The sequence below is a fragment of the Passer domesticus genome, chromosome 2 (assembly GCF_036417665.1).
Source record: "Passer domesticus isolate bPasDom1 chromosome 2, bPasDom1.hap1, whole genome shotgun sequence".
NCBI classification, from domain to species: Eukaryota; Metazoa; Chordata; class Aves; order Passeriformes; family Passeridae; genus Passer; species Passer domesticus.
In genome coordinates this window covers 20,864,809-20,878,829 of record NC_087475.1, presented here as the reverse complement: position 1 = coordinate 20,878,829, position 14,021 = coordinate 20,864,809, and the positions used below count along the sequence as shown (strand labels likewise).

At 40.5% G+C, this 14,021-nt stretch overlaps 1 long non-coding RNA gene across 1 annotated transcript; it reads right to left on the bottom strand.

Moving 5' to 3' along the window:
• Positions 1 to 7,272: 7,272 nt before the first annotated feature.
• On the bottom strand, positions 7,273 to 11,581 carry LOC135295236 (uncharacterized). Its single transcript, XR_010357270.1, has 2 exons — positions 11,489 to 11,581; positions 7,273 to 7,363 (listed from the first exon to the last, which is right to left on the bottom strand). It is a non-coding gene; the product is annotated as an uncharacterized LOC135295236 (long non-coding RNA).
• Positions 11,582 to 14,021: the final 2,440 nt, after the last annotated feature.

Below are 14,021 nucleotides of genomic sequence, written 5' to 3'. Positions count from 1 at the left end.
TATATATTCTGTCAGGAAAGGGGGAAGAAAGAAAGAAACCTTTTTCTTTGTTTGGAGTACTTGGCAGGGCTAAAGCACAACTGTCTGCTTTGGCTCCTTAAACTACAAATCACATCTGTAAAAACATAGTGGCAAAAGGAGGAAAAAATAATCTGCTATGCTTTCCTGGTAGTTTCTATGAGGCTTTCATGTAAACAATACATTTTCATCAATTATGCATTTAGGTCACAGGAAGAGTTGGTTGAAGGAATTCTTTTGCCATTTCAAAGTCGCTGTCAGGAGGAAAATACAGCCAAGCTGATGGAGCTAGAAGAAACACGGTTTTGTTCTTTGGACCTGATATTTTTCTGCTTCACTTTCTTTACCATTATTCCTATTTGCATAAGTATGTCCTTCAGCATAGCAATATCTGTGTAGGGAATGCACAGAGGCCCTTTGAGCATGGAAAGGTCTTATTTTGCTATGGCAATTCTAAAAGATGTTATTGTTTATGTTGTTTACATAAAACAACATTAGAGAATTGAGTAAAATGCCTTCCCTGTAAAACATTCGGTCAGATCGGGAAAACAGCATACGCTCCTTCGTAGCATTACCATATGTAACCTTCAGGCTTCTGTGCAATTTACAACCCCATGTTACATCCTTAAATATCCTGTTAAGAGTATAATGAGAATTATGTGCTGAGAAACAGGTTTCACAGTAGCTACCACACAGAACAGGCAACAGCTGATACTAGCTACCAAAAAATGCCAGAGAAGACCTTAAGATCTTACCTCTTCCTTATATTGGTAACCACAGATGTCTCAGAGCACTTGCTTTACTTTTTCTTGTAAAAAATGCCTAAGAACTTGTAGAAATGCTTCTGGTGCTGTGGTGCATCTTACACGTGCTTAGAAAGTTGAACAGGAAACAGAAAATCAAGGTCAGGGCTTTTCCTTCCTACACCTAAGGAGCCTGACCCCATCCTCAAACCCTGGCAAAATTAACACGTAAAGGCAGAAGGGAGAAGAGAGAGATTGCTGCAGTTAGTAGCAGAAGAAAGCTCTGCATTCCCACTCCTGCTCCCATCTCTCCTAATGTATTTTATTTACTTTTCTCAAATGTAAAATAGATAACCAGCCTTGGGAACAGGGACAAAACGGAAGTCTCCCACCTCAGAAGTAAATGCCACAGCAGTTAGGCTAGAGATTTCCTGTGCATACTGTGGCCAGCACCATGCATTCCTGTGGCCCAGCTTCAGCAGAAAAAGGAAAAGTCTGCTTTTCTCTCAGTTCTTTCCTAACCTAAAAGTCCGGGCTCCAGACTGACGAGGATAATACAGCCAGGTGATGCTTTTCCAGCACATCACTTCTTCCTTGGGTCATGCACCTGAAAGTGAGTAGGTTTGACATTCAGCAGTGCCAGAGCACCAGCTCAGGCTGGGTGACAGAAAGCTGGCTTGGCTAAGACAGACCAAGTTATCCCATGTGCTGAAGGCTGTGTCCATGAGCTTAGGGACTCATAGCAAGGAACAAAATGCTTGTTTAGAGATCTGTAGATGGTCTGAAACAGGGCTCTTCAGCAGGAGTCAGCTTGGGCTAGCAACAGCCCTCTGTCCTAGGAAGTGTGGGAAAAAGATTAGCTGAGAGTAAGTGCTGTGTCCACAGAGCTAGAATACCCTGGGACCAGGGCTGGTGTCGTGACATAGCACATATTGCCCTGTACCTGCTTGTTTGGGTCAGTACATTAGGCAATGAGTAAATTGCTTCCTTCTGGCTCTGAGGGATCCATGAGGGGTGACGGAGAATTTGTGAAACATTGTTTGAAGTTTTCAGGGACTAAAGATCCTTATTACAAAACAGGAACCTTTACAACCCTGGTCTGAGGTGTGTCTCTGCTGAGAGTGAAATACTGAGTATGTCCCTTTAATCCAGAGCAATTTTGATTAGTTTGTTTTCATTTTAGAAGTGAAGAGCTAAGCACTACTTCAAAGGTTAAATTTAGCATATTTGTACTAGATATGCATAATAATTTCAGATATTTAAATTTTTTCTCAAAATAGTCTCACCACTAAGAAGAAAACCTCCTGTCTTTAAAAAAAAAAAAAAAGTTAAATTCTGCTGGAATTAAATTTACACATGCAAAAGTTAGCAGTTCTCCTATGTTTATGAAATAAATCTGTCCTATGAGACAGGGAATTGGGAGGCAGGGCTCTTTCATGCCTTCCTCTTGGATGTGTCCTATTTCCCACAAACACCTAAGTATGCATTTCACAATATGAATGTGACTTTAGCATTGGAAAGGCTGCCAAGGAAAGTGGTGGATGGACCACCCTTGGAAGTGTTTCAGAAATGACTGGATGTGGCACTTAGTTCTGTGGTTTAATTGGCATGGTGGTGGTGTTCAGTCAAACATTGGACTCCATGATCTTGGAGGTCTTTTCCAATCTTAATGATTCTATGATTCTGGAGAAACCTCTAGGACTTTTGTCTAAAGCCTCTGGTTCTGTTTCTTGCTGGATTTCTTCAGTAAGTTGATAGTCAATGCTGGCCAGTAAGAATAAAAAATACAAACCAAAATTTTTATCTGATACCATCTGCTAATCCTGGCGTTCTCCCGAGAATGACCCCTAAATCACTGCACCGCTGACTAGCATTAGAAAGAAAAACTGGCATTTCCGAGAGTAAAAGTCTTCATTTCCTTTACTTTTCTTGCAAATACAATAAAGTGGATCATGCTGAAGGAAAGAAAATCTTTTGGTGACATTTTTGTGAGGAAAAAGCACTCCAAAATATTGCAGTCTCCCCCAACCCAAGAATGTAGTTTTATTGCTTAGTCAAAAGCATAAGTCATTTCTACAGCCCCTCTTAACCCCTTGCAGGCACTTAGACTCAGATCTCACCATTTCTTCCAAGGCTGTGTCTTACTAAATTGTGGGAATGAAGTCTTTTCCTTTGTTAGAGTACTAAGCCACCATTTACTTTATAGGGACTAAGATTTACAGCCTGTTTATGAAAGATAAGAAAAATCAGGCTTTGAAATTCCCACTGACAAAGTTTGCAGCAGTGGAAATATTAGCTTTTCTCCTTTACTTATTCTTACTAGGAATTAATTCTGGTTTACTTTGCTCTAAATCCTGTTTACTTTCTGTTTTCCAGCACTGCTAACAACCAGAAATTACCTTTCACCCTAGAACTGTATTTTTCTCTTTCTGTGCAATAGTATATATTAAAGCAAGTTACGTGCTTTTAAACCATAGACTGGCAGGTGCTATATAAATATTTGTCTTTGTTATGATTGCTTAAAGCAGAAGACTCAGAAGTATATAAAAGAAAAAAATAAAATAGCCCCACCTTCTGCCCTTAGTTTTCACATCTATTTCAGTTCAGAAAAAAAAAAAAAGATCCCTCACAGAAAGGAAATATTCAAACTCCCTTGCAGTACAAAACAAGGATAATTTCACTTCATGGTAAATTCTCACATTTGCACTCACAGATTATTTAATTTTGAAATGGCCTTTGAAACAGTTTATCTCCAAAAAAATGTAACTGAAGGGTTTCATAACAAAACACCCTTTTTTATTATTTTCTTTTCAATCAATCAGTATTCTTTCTTGCTTTTGTTGAAGGGCTGTTTATTCAGACTATGTGAGATGGTGGGATGGTGGAAATGGGAAGGATGTCTGTCTTTAGGAAAAAAAAAAAATCTATGTGACACTCAGCAGAATATGTGTTTTCTGGACTGTTCTTTTACTATTGTTCCAGGACCACTAAGGTTTACTTAAAAAACCAAAAGTTTCAGAGAAGCCAGGTGCCTTATATTATATGCTTGAGTGTTCCTTCCTGACTGAGTTGCTTTTCCCATTAGAGATTTTTGTCCCATTCCCATTTGAGGTTTGTTTCCTGTTCCTTTTCATTTCACTTTAGCTTTTCGTGCAATGACATCCAAATAGAAAGAGACAGTCATTGCCATGGTTTTCACTCTAAAACTGAACTTCCTGGCTTTTATGGCTCATAATCAATCCCATAATGTCCTGTGATTTCCATGTATGAGTGGCAAGAAGTAAAAGGGAGTTTATTTTGCCTGTATGCAGACAGGCCAACTTTCACACATTAGGAGTAGCAACTAATCACCCACAACATTTCCTAAAGTTTATGGTGCTGGCAGACAGCTGTTTTTGTTCCAATGTGATGGTTTCTTTGCAGACTCCTGCTGCCAGCAGTGTCTCAACCACTTTACTAGTGCTCCATGCACCACACATCCTGGACTACTGCCTTTAAAACTCCTTTCTACTTTATACAAACAAAAGCAAACTAGTCTGCCAACAAATACTAAGGAGACAGACACACTATTACTGTAGCTATATGCTCTGTGAAAAGGAAATTTCAGTTACCAACACCTAGAACTGAAAGAACAAAATGATAGTATGGAGGCATGAAACCCAGATCCTTCAATAAAGATTTTAGCCTTATATTTCATTTTGATTTTTTCCTCCTTTTAAATCTTGGCCCTTGGAAGGATGAAAATTCACTAGAACTACTATGTATGATATAGGAATTTTAAAAAAAGGTTACCTATATTCACTGAAAGTTGACCAGTGTTACTGTAGATGCATTTGTTCCACAAATGCAATAAATGTGTAGAAGCAAGACCAACTTACCTAAGCATTTGTTGATGAAAATATTTAACAGCCCTTTAGGATTTGACTTGATTAACGTGTAGCTTAAGAGACTGAGGAAAGCATCCATTTGATCTCTGCAATGCTTTGTCTATAATCTCCTATCTGCAAACTCCTTGTCTTCAAAGACTTCAGAAGTATGTCCCTGAAGCTGAGAATACATCCCACTGCTGACAGCCCAAGTGTCAGTCTTTAAACAGAACTGGTGCTGGAAGATTGGCATCTTATGCTATGGATAGTGTGAGGTTGAGCCCACAAACACCAGTCAGCCTGAAGATAAAACCTTCTAGAAAAGAAATACGTGAAAACCTTAAGAAATTCAGCAGAACTCTGAACTGCAGTCAATTACTAAATACAAGAGAAGAAACAAGTAGATTGAGGAAGGAGAAAAATGCCCTTTATCAAACCATTAAACAATCATCTCCGACTAATGAGGTGTAAAACTGAACATTTGAAGTGGATTCACTTTCTTTCTCTCCCACTGATACAGACACATTTGCAATCATGTATATTTGTTCAGTACAGTCATGCTGGTTTTAACTTTCATCTAATTATTATTTATATGATAATAGCTTCTAGGACCCCAGTCACAGAGCAGAAGGCTGCTGTGCTAAATGTAGAACACTTGCAAAAAAAATTTATTGAACCACAAAGATGAACGGAAATCCACCCAATAAATTCAGTGTTGGTATGGTAGTTGCTTCTAATTAATCTCCTACCAAAAAAAAAAAAATACAGTAGCAAGCATAATTTACTAAAAATCAAAAACCCCTCAATCTTAAATTTTGCATGATTTGTTGGAGAATCTAAATGCATGTTACATTTTAAAATTCATTGAAAAGCTTTAAGTATGTTTTAGAAACCTTACACTGTGTGAAGACATTACTTTGTCTTTTATGTGAGCAATTGTGATTGCATGAAAAAAAAAGAACAAGTCCCCAATGCAGAATTTGAGTGGAATTCTGTCCATCCTCCATTATACAAGAACTCAAACTTGTCAGTTAGAATGGCTTTTTGTTACTTCTAGGGGACGTAGATTAAAAGAAACTGAAATAAATGACTAATGCTTATTTTGGAAAGTACCTAATGCAAAAAAAGAAAACATTGTCCCAAAAGACACCAAAAAGCACTTTTCTCAAGCAGGAAGATGCTGCTTGGCTCTTGCAGAACTGCTGGAAAGGATTACAAGAAACTACTTAACTAGACATCAAGGGATGTCCTTCCTCCAAGGGAGTTTAGATTGGATATTAGGAAAAAATTTCTTCACAGAGAAGGTAACCACCACATTGGAACAGGCTGCCCAGGGAAGTGATGGAATCACCATCCCTGGAAGTGTTCAAAAGGCGTGTGGATGTGTCACCTGGGGGCATAGTTTAGTGGTGAACTTGGCAGTGCTGGGCTAACAATTTGACTCGATGATCTTAGAGGTCTTGTCCAACGTAAATGATTCTGTGATTCCTGAGGGAGTTTCTCCAGTGACTCTAAGGCACAGGCAGAGTGCCATGCTCCTTTCCATGGCAACATTGGAGCTGCTGCAATGGGACAATACCCACGAACAGCCTTTGGTCCCAGCAACCTCCACCACAACGTAACGCTGTGGTGAGGATGGGTTTGACAATCAGGCAGGGGGGAAGAAGGAAGACATATCCTAGCCATGTTTTATCTGCTAGCCACAGGCACAGTGTAACCAAACCTGTAGGTGCACGGCTGGCTAAATACAGCAGGCACTGGGAGTCACTTTGGCATCAACTGGAGTCCTGTTAAATGCTTTACTGCATTCCTATTGGGAATGGTGCCTGTGGCCTGTTTTAGGACTCAGGCCACAGTAGGCAGAGCATCACTCTAGACCCTGGAGAGATGAATCCCCTCCAACAAGCCCAGCAAGTGCAGCGTCAGCAGAACTCTGTGGGGTGTGATCTGTCTCTGCTCCCCTCCTGGGCATTGTTTCCAGCTAGTGGGCAGATTTTCTCTCACACAGAGGGAAGACAAACATCTCTTGTGGTGCTACTTCTGAAACCTCAGGGGTCCCCCACTGTTAGCTGTCTGTCTGAGGAAGGTCACTGTGCCTCAGTAGTGGAAACATGGGCTCAGAATTAAAGGCAAGAGTAAAGCCAAGGCCCTCCTATGGGGCCACATAACAACATCCATCCTATGGATTGGCACAAAGCAGGACAGGCAACCCTTGGGAGGCACCCTTCATGTCAGGCCTCTGACCTGGGCATGCCTATGCTCCTGGGATGCTCTTGCAATCAAAGAGGCAGCAAACCTCTCCTCTGAGCTGTCTGCTGGATGCTGTGCTGTTTCTGCACTGGCTGCCTAGGGAACCAGCATCCCCTGGCTGGAAACAAAGGTCTTAAATGCCTTAAGTACAAAATGTGAGAGACTCCCTCCTCTGCTTCACCTCATCAGAGGGTTGGCAATTGGTGGTAACACACACAGGTGAGAGGAGAACAAAGGAAATCTCCTTTTTTTCTGGAAGAAGAAAAAAAATGCTCTATTTTTCTTTTAAAGTACGCAGGATTACCGATTCATTTATTCACAGTACTTGGGTTTTAATCTGTCAGGGAATAATGACCCATTATTTTATACTTATGGGAAATGACACTTTCTAGTACCTGGTATTTGCAGCTGTCAAATTATATATGTCAGCATCTGTCACTCTCCAGCATTACTTAACGAATGAGTTTTGCATATCCCAATGAGCTTCTACAAGAATGGAGAAAAATATTAACACCTCTTCTGGCAGCTGTACAGACTGACTGCTTTTTTGGCATATTAACTTCTGCTCTGTATAGTCTTACCATATACAGCCTAGGCTGCATTGTTACAAAGGTTGTAACAGGCCTATCAAATACACTAATATACATATTTCTGCTTCAATGGACTATTTTCCTTTCCTAATTCGACTGACTTAATGAAAAGTGAAAATGACAGTGTTAAGTAACAGGGAATCACAGAGAATCACAGACTTGTTAAGGTTGGAAGGGAACTCTGGAGATAATCTAGTCCAACCACCCCCAAGGCAGGGTCCCCTAATTCAGGTGACACAGGAACATGTCCAGGTGGGTTTTAAATGTCTCCAAAGAGAGATATTCCATGACCTTCCTTTACAGCCTGTTCCAGTGATTGGCCACCCTCAATGAGAAGTTCTTCCTCATGTTTGAGGTTAAACTTGTGTTTTAGTTTATGGGCATTACTGCTTGTTCTGTCTCTGGGTCTCTGGCAACATCCTCTTGGAACCTACCTTTGAGGTATTTATATGCATTAATGAGATCTCCTCTCAGTCTTCTCCAGATTAAACAGGCCCAGCTCCCTTAGTCTCTACTCAAGAGAGATATTCCAGACCTCTAATCATCTTTGTGTCCCTCTGCTGAACTCTCTCCTGTAGCTCCTGGACCTTACTTGGAGTATCCAGTTTATAGCTGATCCATGCACAGAGGCAAGATCCTTCTTTTGTAGATATTCTTTACACAAGCTCACAGAAAAAAAAACCTTTTCTTCCTTTGTCACAAATCCTTAACATTTTTCTACATTGCAAACTGATACAAACTTTAAAAAACCACTTACCTGCTGCAACATAGAACAAGTTTACCTGGACACGATATACCAGCACCAAGTGGGCAAGCACTCCATTAGCACAAGGGAACAGCTTTGCTTTTAAGGCTCATTGCATCACTGTGATTCAAGTAAAACAAAAAAGGACAGAAGCCAGACAAGTCAAAGAGCAAGGAACACGTGATGCTGCTCCTGAGAAGACGTGTATTTTTACCATACTGAAAGGCATATTAGTATTTTTTGATTTCTTTTTTTTATATAAGAGAGACTCCAATGACAGCTCATATTCATCACTAATGAGCTTTCCAGGACTACCCTGGCTTTTGGGCTCTTCATGCAATCCCTGGGCCTGTCTTAGAGACAAGAATTTACCCTCAGGCTAGAAATTTGGAAAGGGGCAACATATGGGGCTGTGGTCTAGGCCTTTGCTACAGATGGATCAACAACCTGTCACCTTGATTTTAGGGAAGATGACTGTGGTATACTGAAGCAACTGTAATTTTTAGTATTGAGTTCTGTGCATTCTAATGTGGTGTGTTAACTTTTCTCACTGGAATTTCTGTGAGGGAGAAGTGTGACTTCCTCAAGTGAGTCATGCAGAGGAAAGTTCCTGTTGAACTTTTATGTCCAGACACAGCTGCTCCTTGTATCAAAACTTAGGTATTTCACAATCAGCCTCTGTATTTTAAAGACTATCCTGTTTGCTGGGATTCCCTACTCATGCACAGGATTTACTAAATCTCAGTACACTATTGGCATTTAACAAATCTGCGAGCCTATGTGTTTTCCATGGCAAAACACATGGAAATGCTCAAAGCCAGGCTGGATGGAGCTCTGAACGACCTGATCTAGTGAAAGCCAGCCCTGCCCATTCCAGGGCCACTGGAACTGGGTGATTTTTAAGGTCCCTTCCAATCCAAACCATTCTATGATTCCATGACTGAACCACTGAGTTAGCAACAAGTAGAACTGATCTGCCCGAAGTCTCTTCCCACCTTGCTTCCTTCATAGACCTACTTTTCTACAATTCAAATAGATGAAAATTGATGTACCAAAAAGGGATGAAAGTTACTGGATCTTTCTTTACACCAAATTGAACTTTATATCAGCACAGTTGACTCCCAAAGATTTAATAAAGCTTTCTGCTAATGAAACTGGTGGATGCCACCCACAGGCAAGAGAAATCCCTACAGGCAGCTGAGAACTGAAGGACAAGGTAGTGAAACTCATCCTGCAGAAAGTCCCAGAAACTAAAGCTGGCTTCTAGTTCCAGTTCCCTCATACCCACAAACATCTGTGTCATTACACAATACATTTAATCACGGAAATCATTTAAGTTGTTCCCTTGGTCATACCATTTTAATAATTGAGCAGAAAATCAACTCTGATATGTTTCTTTCCCCATAGTATTACATATGAAACAATATATGTCTGTGAGCTAATAGCCACAATGGAAAGCCAAGATGAAGATAGAGCAATACTACAAAGGAAAATAAATCATTGATGTCATGAGTTCACCAAGTACTGCTATTAAAAAAGGAAAATGATTTTCTGAAATTCTTCTTCTGTTATTTCCCTGGCCAAAGTTGGTTATCATATTCAAACTGGATATGTGAAATTTCTTTATATTCTGAAAGCAAAATTTTTCAGCAAAATTGATATTCTTAAATAGCACTTCTTGGATTAATTAAGGATGCATAAAATTGTCTGACATATCCTAATAACAGTGATTCCAGTTATTTGTTTTGGAGGTTGATTTAGAAAAATTTTTCCCTAGCCCTTTATTTATGCTTGTATTGACAAAAGAAATAATTTTTTAAAAGTACCAGTATTCATAATGACTGGAACATATTTTAGCAATATTTCAGATATTAATCATGGGATTAATCTGACTGAACAGAAACCTGCACTATAGATTGTAGTCTGTCTCTCAACTAATCAGCTTTGGTTTCCTGAGTGTGGAAAGGAATAGAGGTATTACAGCACAACCCTAAAGGCAGCATCTAAAATACAAATCCAGTGAATCTCACCACACATCCAATTCTCTCTGTTAAGAAACACAGAGTAATGAGATGAGCTGTAAGCATCTATGGGACAGAAATCTACAGTAAACTCAGAGGAATTTTAAGATCAGAAAATACAAAGAATAATGTGTATCAGGTTACCCTCATATTTATAGGTGATCAGCTCTGTACTTACACGGAAATCTGAGCACTCAGTGCTCCTTTTTATAGAATACTGTAGGCAGCGGGTATTATGTGAGCAGCACGTTTAACAGGGAACAACAAAGTTTGCTACATCAATAAAAATAAGTAACAAGAAACATCAACAACAGAGCTGAGCATAGCAGATAGTTGATCTCAGTTGGCAAAGGCTCAAATTAAAGGACTTCAGTGAAATCACCAATAGTAAACCATGAAATCAGAGCCACTGGCCTGATGCACAGGCTAGACCTAGCATCCCAATATTTTTACTCTTCTAAAATACTTAAACACAGTCTTTCCTGTTTTAGCCATTTGGACATTAATTCATCATGTTTAGAGTGCCTAAAAAACCTTTTTCAATTGGGCAAATGACCAAAGTAAAATATAAACCAGCAGTGAACTAATGTAGTTTGTGTGGCATTAAAGAACATACATGATAAATTTTGGATTTTAAATACAATAAATCAGTCATTTAAATTTAATATAAGCAGCATAATTTAATTCTGTTTCATTAGCCTATATAAACACAATAAAATCTGTCAAATGCAAACAAAGGGCCTCCTAGAGGTGATATTTTAATTGTAATAAAACTGTCATCTAGATTAATAGGCCAGCCGAACAATTAATTTCTTCATAGAAGTTAATGCTGTTCTAGAAAATGAGCTTTAGCTTTAATTTCTCCTGATGCCTTTGTGCTCAGGAAACAAGAACTTTGCTTGCAGTAGAAAGCAGAAACAATCTGCTCCACAGCCCATCAGAAGAAAAAGGAGGGTTGGGGGAAGGTCTGGGCTACAGCACAAAGTTCTGCTTCTACTGCTTCCTTTAGACTATTGCATTTATCATAATCATAAATGGGACTTTAGCTTAGAGAGGAGATTTAGGGAAAGACCTTTTAAGTTAGTCAAACATCATCCAATACACTTTAGCCAGGTAGGAAAAGGGGGTTTTCCCAGATGCCTCCTGCATGGACCAGGGCATCACAAATGCACACCCAGAGTCCCCTGGAATATTGCCTCCCAGATGGGGGGGTAAGTTACCACTCAGCAACACACACCCACTAAGAAAATTGTACCTGCAGTTCCTTCTGGTTGCCAGTGGGAGAAATATATTGGTTTTTGGATTCTTTTCCCCTTAAAACCTTAATACAGCTTGTGGCTTATTTTAGTTGGCTGAGAAACAAAACACTCAGCTCTTCCACTGATTGGCTTTAATTGCTTCACTAGATGCCTTTCAGCTGGTGACTATGAAATATTCACAAGTGATAGAATCTAATTCCAGCTGGGACAGTTGACTATCAGAGTCTAATTTTATTGGATTTACCTCCCCCTCCCCCTTTCTTGTCCCTATACATTGGTGCTGCTTTTCCATATTTTATTGCTTCATCTGAGATTCTTTGTAGCCTATTCAGGGAAAAAAGCAGTGAGGGCTCCTTTCATCAGCCTGTTGTGAAAGCACTATCCTCCACTGAAGGGAAAAATAATCTTTCACTTTAAAGAGTTATGTGAAATTGTTTACCTTATCCTTTGAATTTTAATCCCTAAAAGCATTTCTTTCCTAAAAATAGAGCTGCATACTTTCTAAGCCATTTAGCAGCCAGACAGAAAAACCACCAATGTGCCTTTGACTCTGTTTTATTAATATCACACTTAAAAAAGAAATATCTCTGTGCTCTTCTGAGTGACAGAAACAATATAAAGATTTAACAGGGGACAAGAAGCATTGTAATTTCTTCACCAAAGAAAATAATCTGCCACAGATTTTATGGATGTATTTACAGTTCTCCAAAGCTACTTTTTAAACTGTGTCAGTCTCTTGGATTTCTACATCCTGGGCTGGGTACCTCTGCTCTATGCAGGGGCCAGCAGCTGCTCTTTTATTTGACTAGGCACCTGTTCCTGCCAAAGCCACTACCCAAAACATTCATAGCTGAGAAGGAACAGTGAGAACTTAAATTTCCAAAGGTTGTGATTTCTAGGACTAAAACAGCCTCAAGATTTCTGACAAGGCCCTCCTGCATCTATCCCCGAGCCTGCACACTTGTCCCCCAGCTGCAGGGAAGGCTTGGGTCCTGGAGCCAGTGCTACTCACTGCACTTGGGGAGCTCAGAGGGATGTTTGCAAAGTCGCCCGCAGAACAGGTTAGACATATCCTGATGATTGGTACAGTCCCCTAGTGTTTTCCCTCCCTTCCTCAATGCATAGCCCTCCCTGCCAGGTACTGGGTCTTGGAGCAGAGAGTACATCCATATTCCAGTGACCCAGACATGTTTTTAACAGAAGAAATGTTCTGGAAGATAAAGTGCTGTATTTGCCTTACTGGATAAACTAGTAAAAATGTCTTTCACTTATGTTAGACACTTAATGAATCAGAGAATGATCTGGGTTTGAAGGCTCCTTAAAGATTATCTAGTTCCAGTCTCCCTGCCATGGGTAGGGACATATTTTGTTAGACCAAGTTTATCAAAGCCCTGTCCAACCTAGCTTGGAACACTTTCAGGGATGGAACATCCACAGCTTCTCTGTCAATCTGTTCCAGTGCCTCATGACCTGTACTGTAAAGGATTTCTTCCTGTTTAATCTTAAACCTATCCTCTTTCAGTTTGAAGCCCTTCCCCCTAGTTCTGTCACTAGAAGCCCCTGTAAAAAGTCCTTCTACATCTTTCTTGCAGGCTCCCTTCAGGTACTGAAGGTACTACTGTAAGGTTTTCCTGAAGCCTTCTTTTTGTCATGATGAACAACTCCAAATCTCTCAACCCATCCTCATGAGAGAGGTGCTCCATCATTCTGATCACCTTCATGACCCTCCTCTGGACCCACTCCAGCAGGTCCAACTGAACCAAAACATTTCCACACCCCTTTGATTTTCATTATTGCGGTCTTCTGGGCCCCCTTCTTCAAGAGGAGTCTTCTTCAAGAGAACTCTTGAAGATTCAGAATTAAAAGGCCAGTGTATTAAAATATCTTACAGGGTTACCAGATCTCTAGATATCACCCTTATTTTGTAGATGAAGGTAAACACAGTTTGTACAAATTATAAACCCATAAGAGACAAAGACAATTTTAACAAGTTCAGGATGAAGGGTTTCTGTCCTTGAGCAGCACAACCAGACAGCTGGTGGGCACAGTGGGAGTGGGAATAGGAGAGCTCCCCACCACAACCAGCTGTCGTGCTGCCCAGAACCCTTCTCTGGGCTCACCTCCTGGGACGTTGTCAGTGCTTATGTCAGCACTCGCTGGGCTGAGGCATAGAACAGGGGCTCAGGTGTCCCTCCTGCTTGCACGGCCCTGCACCCCCAGCAGGCACCAGAGCTTCTCCAGCTTCACCCCTGCCATGGCCCCAGCCATTCCCAATGTTTCTGTGTTCACAGAATCCAGGCTAAATCTGTAAGCCATTACAGATAATTTCAGCCTCCAGGGAAAATGTAAAGGTTCTCTCTAAACCGGTCACATTCCAGGTTGAGCTGGGACTGCAGGAGTACACACTGGCCCATGCCTCCAAACTGAGGAGGAACCACTGATGCCTCCAAACATCTCTACCTGGAGTCCTGGGGCCTGTCTGCACAGAGGAGTGCAGCCAAGCCAAGACACCCCTTTTTGAGGCACCTG